We start from the raw sequence: 12,739 nt of genomic DNA, 5'->3' as shown, positions 1-12,739 counted from the left end.
GATGATGTCGGCACAAAGAGAAATATGTTAGTGGAACTGTATCGAGATTAAGAGATCAAGATGACTGTCAGCGGTAGAGTTTTTTTTTTAACTTTTCACTTCTCGACAATGTTACGACGTGAGTTTATTTAGCTATAAAACATTTTTGGATCCAGTGAGGCAGTGTGAGGTGAAAATTTTTATTAAAAAGAACGTAATAATTCAAACGTTATTAAAGATTAATAACACAAAAAGGATTTGCTCTATTTTTAGGTAATGATCGGTAATTAAAGAGAATCTCTAATAAGCAGCCATTCTCAGTTTGCATCTAATCAGACTCGAATGTCTTTCTTACATTCCCAACTCATAAATATGGTTTACTCATTACAGGATGAGTAGCGTTTCATAAAACACAGATTTCTAATCTTTCTAGAAAGCTCAAGAGATAGGAATAATCAACAGCGTGGTTGATTCAATCAACGGCGACGAAAATAAAATCAATGTAAGAATTTTGGTCTAGAGTGTATGGAATTCCTCTTTTATACAGACAATATAGATAGGATCGGCTACATGGTTAGTGCACTGGATACCCCAACGAAGATCCCGGGTTCGAATCCAGCTGACGGCCCTATATTTTCTCTTCCTAGGAGCATCTTCAGTTTACTGCCTGGTAATGGGCCAATCACCTGGGATGTTGACGATAAAAAAACTTTATTTTAAACAGGGGTGAAAAAGTTGTGAACTTTTTGACTTTCAAGTCACGGGTCATGTAGACAATTTAAAAGAACTTATGTAACTCAAGCACAGTTAAAGATGGGGTAATCGCCCGTCCAAAATTTATGAAACCATTTTTTAAATTTCTATTGAAGAAAATAAAGTGGAAATGATCCTTACTTTTGAGACATTAGATAATTTTGATCTCTTTTGTTTGTATATTCAAAAGAAATAATGAGAGGATGATGGATTGATGGTAGAATAAATGTTCTTGGAACATTCAATGTTAATGTCATTAGACTACATTTCATTGTATAAACAGAAATACTGAGCTAACAATTGTGGTTTGATCATGTATATGTTTTTAAAATATTTCTGATTTCCATTTTATGAAAATATTATTATATTTTTGCCTTTGGCAAGAAAGTTTAAGTTTCAATCAATATTCCACTTTGCTTTGATCGTAAAAGCATAAGCTACTTCATCGATAGTTAAAACTTCTATTCGAATATAAAGATTCGTTTGATCAGTTAAATAGATTTAACTATCGGTTGGCCAGTCAAGCTAATAAACATGGATCAGTGAATTGCAGCAAATAATATTATGGCACTGGTTCTCTCTGGTTGGCTGATCAGTTTTAAGGGGAACTTCGCCGATACGAACTTGGATTCCTCTTAAATGCAAGTGGAAGTATTGCAGTCACTACTTCTTGTTGATGGATCCTGTTGCTTCTTTTACAGAATGGGGCAGAGAGAGAGCAATTCAACCTTTGCAAGATTGTTTTAATACATTCCAGGATTTACCCCACTGTTTCGTTTCTATTCTATGAAGCTTCTCCAATTAAGGCCCAGGGATTAAGTTCTTTATCTAGTAACTTTTTTGTCTGTAAGCCTTTCGTGGTACCTTAAAATGTGCCTCAGCCCCCCCAAATTCCTTTGATATTCAATTTCAATGCTCTATTAGGAGTTGTACGTGGTTTTGATCGCTCAAGGACTCTATCCCCTATTGCTTATTAATTCTGTTCAACAAATATTGAAGATCTGATGCAAATATCTATTTAATGAAGACTTCGGTGCGAGCGAACCTTGTTTTACTTTCCATGTTTTAGAAACTACCGGAATTACTTTTGCGTTGGAATTAAAAGTGACTGATGTTGATTTCTGAAACCAGAACTATTGTTATATTCACCAGAAATCTCTGTTTTCAAATGTTAATACGCAGTTGACAGTTGGTGGATTCAAATTTTTCGGGCTACATATGAAGAGAATGATCCAAATCTCTGACTCTGGTAGGGTAAAAGTATTCCGCTCTAGACAAGAAAAACAATCTGGTGTAAGCCCGCACACGACTTCCTTGAAGTATAAAAGTTTTTTACACGGTTACAATATCTTCTTTTAATAGTAATGTTAGTGAAATTCATAAGTGCTTAACTTTAGTTATAAAGACGGTACATGTTTAAACAATTTAACAGAACAATGAAAGGCTCAGTAAGGTCAAATATAATAATGTGTTGAGTAAACATTTATCAAAAAAGTAAAATAAAAGTCTGATTTCAATCGGTAACTGTGTGACACCAGATCTAAGTTTTACTTAAAAACGTACCTTCAAGAACTCAACGGCCAAGAACGAAACGCTCGGTTATTTTAGATTCCTTTTTTAATGAATGCCGTTCTCTAACTTTCTTGCTATGTAATGGAGATTAGGAAGAGAAATGTGATAATTCTCTTCCAAGAGCTGTTTAAAGGAGGCGAGTAACTTGGCTTCTCCATTATCTCTTTGTTTTACAAATAATGCCTCAAATGTTTTAACGTTACAAGGTCTTAATACGCCGAATAGCTTTGCCTAAACGCTAGTATTTGTGGAAGAAGACAACTAACCGTTACCTTGAATCTTGAGCGTAATGCAGCCAGAAATGCTACTACAATCTACTAACTCTTTAGAGGGTCGGAAAAAATAATGGAAGGCCCACTTCATAGATTCAGGGAGAATAACATAGAGATAGGAAAAGCATTGATGCTTTCCAATTGCATTATAATCATTCCTACTCTTTCGCGAAGTTTATAGAGTTTATAAGTAAGCCAAGAGACGTCCTAAGTAGGATGCACGAAGCTACCAGTTTTAGCTCTTGGAGACTTGGAAGTTGTAGAAGCTTTCTATTTTAGCTTTGTATACTCTGCGATAAAACTATGATCAATGTAAAATTGCAATTGTCTTTTAGTTGAAGCAGTTATGAAAAACCCATTAATTCATTTTAGATACTGCAACTTAGCTTACAGCTGCATCATTAACTAAGGTTTACCTTCATCTACTCTAATGATTTAAGGCCCCGTTTACTGCGAATTTCTTCATTTTTCGAAACACATGGTTCTTTGCAATTCTTTTTACTTTTTTTCTGAAAGAGTAATCGAATCTTACTCTTCGACTCTCATCTTAAGATATCCAATAAAAATAGTTGCAAAATTTAAGAATCAACGCACTTTGCTATTAATAATTTAGATTGTGGCGAGTATTAAAGGAGGCAGTCATTAATATGGGTAAGAGAGCATGAAGGAACAATTATTGCATTATGTTAGTGATATATACGTAGTGAGTACTATTTCTTAAACAGTATATTTTGTATTCAAACAGATGTAGTGACCATAAATTTTAATCACTTCTTTTAAAGAGTAAATACTTCTTTGTTTCCGTTGTCTGTTGCTCATTGGCCTTCTCTTCTTATTTCTTCCTCATCATCTCCTCGTCTAATCATCAATATATCGCATCACCTTTTTGCTGGATTTTCTAAAATACCTTGGTTAATGTATAGTTTGTTATTAAATGTTTTAAAAAAATTGTCGCCGCTTAATTCTAACTTTGTAATTTTAACTGAAATCTTGTAGCAAAGAATTTGTGCAGCATATAATCACAAGAAGAATCACAATTAGCTTTTATTAAAGAATTTTGTTACTGAAATAACTATTTTAATGTACATTTTAATCACCTTGATGGGTCAGTAAATTTCTAAACGTGTGCTATAAAAAAAACGTACTTGGGTTGTTTATCTCTGTTTATAGCTAATTTTTTATTTTCGTTTGAGGCTTTTTTTATGATGTGAACTTGAAAAAAATTAAAATTAATTAAAAAAGTAAAGGAGTAAAGCGCAAAAATGTTTGTATGATTTCTATTCTTTAAGATTTAGTTTAAGTTCAAATTTTAGTATACTTCACTTTCCAGATTATTGAATGCACTTATTCAGCAATGAAATGGTATAGAAATAGTTGAAAGGGTATTAAACGAAAATGCAATGCAGCGGCCACAACTAAAGCTGATTTTGTAAATTGCATACACATACAGTTTCATTATTATTACTTTCCATGCGAAGTAGCGGCGAATCAAAACCATTGCTATGTAACTATTTCGTACAGGAATTAGCTATTTGTTACTGATGTAGTAACTACGTCTTCACAAAGGTTTATTGTTTTAAAAGTATCCTCTACTACATTTAGAGTTTGGAATGAATTGATTCACCACCGTACATTACCATTGTTTTTAAAAAAGCAACTTCTTATTTTGTATTTTTTTTTTTTAAGTAAAAAGAAAAAGTGAATTTACAAGAAATAAACTTCAACAAATGGTAGAAAGGACATCTAAATATGGCCGTTTCTTTTTAGTGAACAGATCGCTCTCCACCGATAAAACAATACATTAAAATTTTGAAATTTGACAGAGATCTTTGTGACGAAAATTAATTAAATTCATACATAACACTTCCCTGAGAGAAAGTAACAATAATTTTTGTTTCCCAACACGAAGGTCTTCAATTGTAAACAATAAATCTCAAAGCACCTTGAAATTATGATATATTTCCTTTGTTTGGAGGTGATATTTCCAAACATCGAACGTACACTAACCCCATTATTTATTATACAAGTATAATCAATTACTTACAGAATATATTATATCATATATACATGTATAAAACTAACACCTTCCTCCGAGAATAATAATTTTGATTTGTTATAATTAAAATTTGCCAAATCCTACCAGCGCTGGCGGAGTCTAGCCAAGCTAGCAGTTTGTTAAAGTTATTGCTGCCAGTTTCACTCTTGGATATAAGCACAACCAAACATGAACTTTTTATAGTTTATTTAATTTTGAACTGATCGCAAACGTGCCACACACTATGTGCTATACTACTTTAATAGGCCTAATGTTAGATAAAATAAAATGAAAAACCTATATTATTTATTTGACCTTTATTTTTTTATTTTATTTATTTTTTTTAACACTACTCGTACAATTTTAAGTCCGGCAATAAAATTTATGATATTAAGTTCATGATTCCAATAGTTAATTTATTGCAGATGGTCGCCTAATACCAGTCCAGTATCTGTACTCATAAAGTAGTATTTCCTTTATTTTTATTTGCTTGAATTACTTTACCTGTCCGACAATCGTAATATATAATACATTCATTTACAGAACGCTAGGTATCAAAGACCTTGAGACAAGTCGAGATTTTTTCGTTTTGAGTGTACACTTGTGATTTGTTAATTAAAATAAAATAAAACAAGAAAATTGCTTGTTACTAACATTACACATTTGTATATACATAAATCTGCAGCCAGATGTAACTTTTTGGATTTCCTTTAATTGTACTCTCATCCTTATCTTCCCTGTGATAATAATGTGGATTTCTTCATTGAAATCGCTTTCAATTACCAATGTTTCTGAACAATTCATGCGCTGTGGATAAGACTGTTCACTGGTTTATTACTCTGCTAGTCATAAAATATTTTAATTAATAAATGTAGGAATTTTTTATTTTGAGTTCTGCAAGAGATTGCAGTATTAAATTGCCTAGTATTAAAATCTATTATTCTAAAGATCTCCCTTTTTATTTCTGTGTCTTTCTTTTTACAGTTAAAAGGCTTGATTTCGGTAATAATTCAAGGAAAATTTGTTAAATGCTGAAAATATTTTTTAATGCCGTGAATTTTTCTTTATCTTAAGCATTATTTGCTGATCTGTTTTTGTAAATGCTGCTTACTACCAAGTCTTTTTATGATGCCTCTTGCTTACTTACTATAAAACGAAGGCTCCAAGATGCGAGGGCCGCAAACTTATCTATGTATTGTGGTACTGCATCTAGAGAAAACTGAAAGTGCAGGATCTATGATAGAAGAGAAATATAACAAAGATAAAGTAGAGGATGTGAGGAACGAAGTAGACGAATTAGATGTCCAGACCTAAAGTTTTGTAAGCGGCAAGTAAAGGAAAGACTGCTGCTGAGTTTAGTCGAGAGGGTACTTACGCTTTAGAATCAAGATCACGTGAGCGTTTGGGCTGCGGAATATCCGCAAAAGTAGAAGCTGTAGCTCTCGAAGGATACCTGAGACCTGAGATGAAAATACGTATGATAAATGTAGTGCCTTTAAATTAAAATCAGAGTCCTACATAATATTGTTGTTTAATAAAAAAATTAATTGTGATTCATATTCGTGACGAATAATAAAACTTTATTGAGGAAAACTCAAACACGCATTATATTTTTCATCAATCGTTAATGGTCTGGAAAATTGTTGGCCCCCAAGATCTTTAAAGAATGCCACTTAATATTACAGATAAAATCGAGAATTTAGGTTCATTTTATTCTTTACTTATGATAAAGATTATTTTTGTAATTTGCAAACAGAACTCAGTTTAAGAGAATCAAATTTATTGTCGCTCAGTCTTCCAACTAGAACACAAATTTTTAGAAATTATAGTACACACCAATATTAGAAACCATTCTTCTATAAAGTCCCATTTCTTTATGAAAACATTGACTTGCTAATATCATTGAATTGACTGAGACAAATTGATGAATCATCCGCCTCCAACAAAGGAGTTTAAAGAAGAAGAATGTATTCCACAGGGCTGCTTTGAGTAACCAGTTTTAGACAAAAAGTTAGTTTATGATGCTAGAGCAAAGGTTTACTCTGTTCACCTAATAACTAAGTGGCAGCTTCGCTAGTTCTATTCATTTAATATTATATGACTGCAAGATAACAGAAAATAAGCAAAGTTAAAGGTTAACAAACGGGGTCACAATGAATTTGCTACTGGAGCATGATGTCTAGCGCAATACCTTCCACTTTGTGTCACGTCATAGACGTTAAGAATACATTCTCTCAACTCTTTATCTAAGAAGTTTCCACTACTCATCGATATCGAGAATTTAGGTTCATTTTATTCTTTACTGATGATAAAGATTATTTTTGTAATTTGCAAACAGAACTCAGTTTAAGAATTTTGTGAAATAAGATGGAGAAACGCTTGACTTTTTATTTCAAAGTGGAAGAACTGCATATCAACTCTTATGGGAAGACGAGGGTGAAATACTTAAAAGAAGACATCGATCACCTCACTGGAAGCAACCCAGTATATAGAACTTTCGACAAGGTAAGCCTAAGGGAAGGTTCACTGTGGGCTTCAATGTCTCCTTTGAGGACAGCAGATACTGAGAAGTGGTGGTGGTGGAAACTGAGAAGTGGTGGACTTCGGAGCAAAGAAGTTGTAAATATCATTTCTTTGCTCGTTCATGAAGCTTTTAGCCCAAAATGCAGCTCCGAGTTAAAAAAAAAAAATGAATCTAAATTTGTGCATAGATACACATGAGCAAATACAGCAAACTATGGTGTTTGAATTGCCCACTCGGGTTTGAATTCTGAGGAGAGAGAGGAGAAGAATGTTGTGCCTTTCCTTTATTTCGGCTTTCAACTTCACTTGCGCAACGCAGGGATAGATGTTTGAAATTTCGTTTAGTTCTCGCACCTAGAACGAGCTCTCCTTTCAATACTTCAAATCAGGACAACTAACAGGTCAGAGGTACCTGTCATATTAGTTACATAATGTGTTTACAATCATTCTACAATAACACTTTAATTTTTGGTAGGTGGAATATTTAAACGGGGCACAAATTTCATGAAAGTATAATACACGTATAAAGATCTAATTGTGTGTATTATAGAGAAAATCTAAGGGCCAGCTACTGGATTCGAACCTGAGAGTCGAAATCCAATATGCTAATCACATAGCTAATCCATTTCTAATATTATTATATTATAATTTCTTATTATTCATATCATTACCCCTGCAAGGTTTTGCCAAAATTTGTACAGTTGATTGTGAATTCCTCATAATAAGTTATAAAACATCAGCGACCGCTCATACTTATCTCTATTCGGTAATTGTTCTGTAAATCGTTTACGAAGATGAAGAAGAGCTTTGGTCCAAGTTGATACTGCTGAGGAACTCCTGAAACCTCATCAAACCAATACTAGCAGCTTTATTTCATTCTTCTATTGCTATCACGAAGATAATGCTCCACATTTACATAAGGCTCCAAGTAATCTATCTTCTAAAGCTTTAGAATTACAGATTCAAAAATTACACAATTTTGGAATAATAAAATTCATGTTGGAATAAAAATTGATGTTAAATGAGTAATAATGAGTTATCCCTACCTTCTTATTCTACAATTGTAGTGAAACATTAGCAAACAAAGTTGTGTTGCCATATTTTTGGACTACGTTTTTGAGGGCTCACTTAATGGTGTACAGATCAAAGCTTAAAGCAGTCTGGAAATGGTAAAGTACTTGCAATCTCAAAAGAGACAAAGCTAATCTGAAAGTGATTTTCCCTTTAAAATTATGATACCTGAAAAGTGGATGCTAGTTGGCGTTAAGTTATAACTAGATTGCCTAAGTCAGCGAAGAGAGTTTGTAAGTTTGCTGCCCGTGTTAACTTGACATCTAACACATTTAATTGTAAAAAAAAAAATCCATCAATTCTTTACTAACAAAAACAAAAAAAATATTCGTAATAAAATCTAAATAAATGAAAACTACGGATTTCTCTATTTTCTCTCTCTGGACACTACCATGTCCTTGAACCTCCTTTGTTCTTTAATAGAGTCCCATTATCATTCTTTTATCTATATAATTCTACAGTAATTCAGCCGGCAGTTACAGTATGTTGGCCGAGGAGGTGGGAAGTCCTACTCCATGACAACGTTTAAAACATTTAAATAAATAGAAAAGTGATGTCACCGAGTGATGTCGATATTGTATTTTCCTCACAACGGCATTTCGTCACAGTTCAAGTGCAATAACATATGAAGTGGACATAAATATAAACGATCAAATGGATAATACTGAATTTTTTATATGCTTAATTTTACTTTATACTTTACTTTAGTTATTTTTTTTAACCAAAAAAGGGGCTTATATTTGTTTATTGTTTAAAGAATACCTTTTTCTTGTTGGTGCCGAAATGTTCAGTAGCTATTTTCAAACGTTCAATCTTTCGCGGCAAACAATTCTAAATTAACGAACTAGTTAGGCGACTGGTCGGACACATATTTACGAGGGTCGTTTGAAAAGTCCGTGCAAAGTCAGAGAGATAGCACTACTGGCGCGTATCGAGGTTATGTTTAGTTAGTAGCATCTCTTGGAAGAACACACACCAAGTTTCAGCCAGATCGGTCTATTTCTTTGTGTTTGGCATTCGTTTGAATCGAGGAAGTCGAGTGATTTTCAAAAAATGGACGAAAAAGAATTTCGTGTGTTGATTAAACACTACTTTATGAAAGGCAAAACGCCTCAGGAGACTAAAGAGAAGCTTGATAAACATTATGGTGACTCTGCACCTTCGATTAGAACAGTTTATAAGTGGTTTCAAAATTTTCGGAGTGGCCATATGGGCACAAGTGACGCTGAAAGTTCTGGACGCCCTGTTGAGGTTACTACTCCAGAAATCATTGATAAAATCCATGATATGGTGATGGATGACAGAAGAGTGAAGGTGCGTGAGATTGCTAGTGCTTTAGGCATCTCGAATGAACGGGTACATAATATTTTGCATCAACATTTGGACATGACAAAGCTATCCGCAAGATGGGTGCCGCGATTGCTCACGCTTGACCAAAAACGAAATCGTGTGAAGTGTTGCAAGGAAGGTTTGCAGCTGTTCCAGAAGAATCCGCAGGACTTTAAGCGTCGTTTCGTCACTGTGGATGAAACATGGATACATCACTACACTCCTGAGACCAAAGAACAATCTAAACAATGGGTTACCAAGGGGGAATCTGCGCCAAAAAAGGCGAAGACCGTTCCTTCGGCCGGAAAGATTATGGCGACTGTCTTAAGGGGATTCGCAAGGAATAATCCTCATCGACTATCTGGAAAAGGGTAAAACTATTACAGGTGCATATTATTCATCGTTATTGGACCGTTTGAAAACCGAGCTGCAAGAAAAACGCCCACGTTTGGCCCACAAAAAAGTACTTTTCCATCACGACAACGCACCAGCTCACACCTCAGCAGTTGCGGTCGCAAAATTAATGGAAATAGGGTTCCAACTCGTTTCACATCCCCCCTATTCTCCAGACTTGGCTCCCACGGACCACTATTTGTTCCCCAATATGAAGAAATGGCTGGCGGGAAAAAGATTTTATTCAAACGAGGAGGTGATTGCAGAAACGAATGGCTATTTTTCAGACTTGGACAAATCCTATTATTCGGAAGGGATCAACAAACTAGAGCAGCGTTGGACGAAGTGTATAAGCCTAAAAGGAGACTATGTTGAAAAATAAAAAAGGTTTACCCCAAAAAATTAAGTAGTTTTTATTTTTGCACGGACTTTTCAAACGACCCTCGTATATGTAGGTGAAAATGAGCTTGCACTAACCTGGAATTATTAATTAAATAATTATAAATTAATAAATTATTGTAGCACCCTCTACAGACGCAGATTTCCACCAAAGCATTTGAGAAATACAGATTGAATACAAATTTACAAAAATATGGGTGTTATAACCAATCAATGTTCGAAAAAATGTGTAAATATCCAATGAACTGAAGACATTTTACTATGGCTACTGTTTAGTTACCTATGTATGATTTTCTTAGAAAAAAGAAACAAACCTAGATCAATTATTAATTGTGACTTACCTTTAGTGTTAATTGCATTCACGCGAAAAATTCATTGTAAACTATACTTTTCTTAGATTTTTTGGCTTCATTTAACTTTTAATACCTATTATTATCTACATTACATTATCTCTATTATTTGCAGAGAATAATTTCGAACTTTTACATTATCATTTTATATCCTAATCAGTTTTGAATTTATAATTTGTCAATGTTCTGGCATCTATAGATCTAGCGGTCGAACGCTGTCTACGATCATTTACTGTACAAAAGAGTAAAGTAATAATAACTGAAAATAAAGGAACCCACATTTCTAAAACCGTGCTTAATTTTTAATATTGATCAGTGGTGAATGGAGGCTTGTACGGAATTACTTTTGCTAGTGTCACAGCCGTACATCAAATAATATCCAAGTTCAAGACCATAGTCGAATCACTATTGTACACTAAAATCTTAGAAGGATCGCGCTCCTTTGACTATTAAAGGCGATGCTTATCTAGTCGGGCCTTATTCATCTTCTCCAACGATTGGTAAATCTTGTAGCAGAAGCTTGCAGAGGAGTTATACTTCTATCTCAGTTTTTCTCATTACTTTAACGAAAGTTTAAGACCAGCTTGCCTCAATTTACTCAATTTCTTCTTGGCTGGTAAAAAAAGATACGTTTCTGGTAACATGCTAACTCTTAATTCCACATTTGGTAGGTTTGTTTTTGCTTTATATAATTACGAAGAGGCAAACATTGAGGTGATTTATTATCATTATCATTAACAGAAAGACCTAAACAGATTCTTCTTCATTTTTTAATATAAAATAAAAGAAAAAATATAACATGTTAAATAAATAAAATATACATACATATATCTGACTTAATAATACTTAAGGCCACAAATAAAATATAAATATATAATTTCATGAATAGAAAATAAAAATAACTGTTATGTATTCCCCCTCAACAAAAAACCATCACATATAGTAAATGAAGTAAGCAATGTCTTTCAAGTCCACTGAATTCTTTGCATGCCATAAATACGCGTACAACAACAGTTGTGTACAATATAAAGTAATTAGGGAATACAAATAAATGCCTCAATACAGTTATGCTAAAAGATAAGTAAGAGATAAACTTACCAGCAAAGTTACTTGTGAAGCAACCACTTATGTATTTTGCAATTGAAAATAAATAAATAAATAAATAAATACAAATAATAGAAAGTTGTTTTATGGGGATAACAACACATTTTTTTAAAAATTAATTTTTGATTTCAATAATACAATCATGAGTATAACATGAGTAATCGTTAATTGATTATAAACTACAAAGTAATACATGGAAAAGAATGGAAATAGAATTATTGGGAACATATTTAACATAGTAGAGTTAAAGCTTAACACGGAGCTGCTATATCGTACACAGTTTATGTAACAGTCATGGAAACCTGCTGACCTATTTGTTGGTTACCGCACATCTGGTCAGGACGGGTTTACCGCGGCATTTCAACTCTTACATTCTTAGCTAGGCCGCCGACCACTAGGCCGTTTAATGCTCGCACGTTGCCCACAACTTTGTTTATCTCCCCTCCTCAAGCTGCTATTTGTTTTCACAGTAACTCTTCATTTCATGTGCCTTATAGGATCTCGTTCTTAATTAAATGATTAACACTTAAATTCTACTTAATTGTTTGATCTTTTCTCACTATTTCTAATAATTCTGAACCATTACGACATGAGTCTCTGGCGCGCACTGTTTCCAATGTGTTCGAATAAATATTTTTTACCTTATCTCCAATTTACAAATGACGAAATAAAGAGAAATCTTAAAACCACCTCCAAAAATATCTTTAGTTATTAGCGTTTTTGAACTTATAAAACGATTAGAGAGATACTTTTCCTTATTGGAAACAAATTGTAACTATAAAAAGTCAAATCAAAATTTATAGTTACATCGAACTTTGAGCGCAATCGATTTGACGGAAGGCTCTTAAATTCTTTGCTGTAGTGTAGCGGACAGTATGAAATGTTCCATTATTGATTGATATCGTAAGTATAATCCTAACACTGCTGAATGAAATTTTTTCAGAGAAAACTGATTTCAA

General features: G+C 33.5%; 2 protein-coding genes across 3 annotated transcripts in view; one reads left to right on the top strand and one right to left on the bottom strand.

Moving 5' to 3' along the window:
• Positions 1-12,739, bottom strand: part of LOC141450482 (very long chain fatty acid elongase AAEL008004-like) — a 194,104-nt gene that overhangs the window by 155,102 nt on the left and 26,263 nt on the right. The gene's annotated exons all lie outside the window — the stretch shown is intronic.
• LOC141450481 (very long chain fatty acid elongase AAEL008004-like) overlaps positions 1-12,739 on the top strand; it is a 77,830-nt gene that overhangs the window by 45,089 nt on the left and 20,002 nt on the right. The gene's annotated exons all lie outside the window — the stretch shown is intronic.

Source organism: Rhodnius prolixus, unplaced genomic scaffold, assembly GCF_049639745.1.
Source record: "Rhodnius prolixus isolate KJV_2025 unplaced genomic scaffold, Rpr scaffold_2, whole genome shotgun sequence".
In the NCBI taxonomy this organism is placed as follows: domain Eukaryota; kingdom Metazoa; phylum Arthropoda; class Insecta; order Hemiptera; family Reduviidae; genus Rhodnius; species Rhodnius prolixus.
Note: the sequence above shows the minus strand (reverse complement) of the source record. Positions and strands in the feature narration are given on the sequence as shown.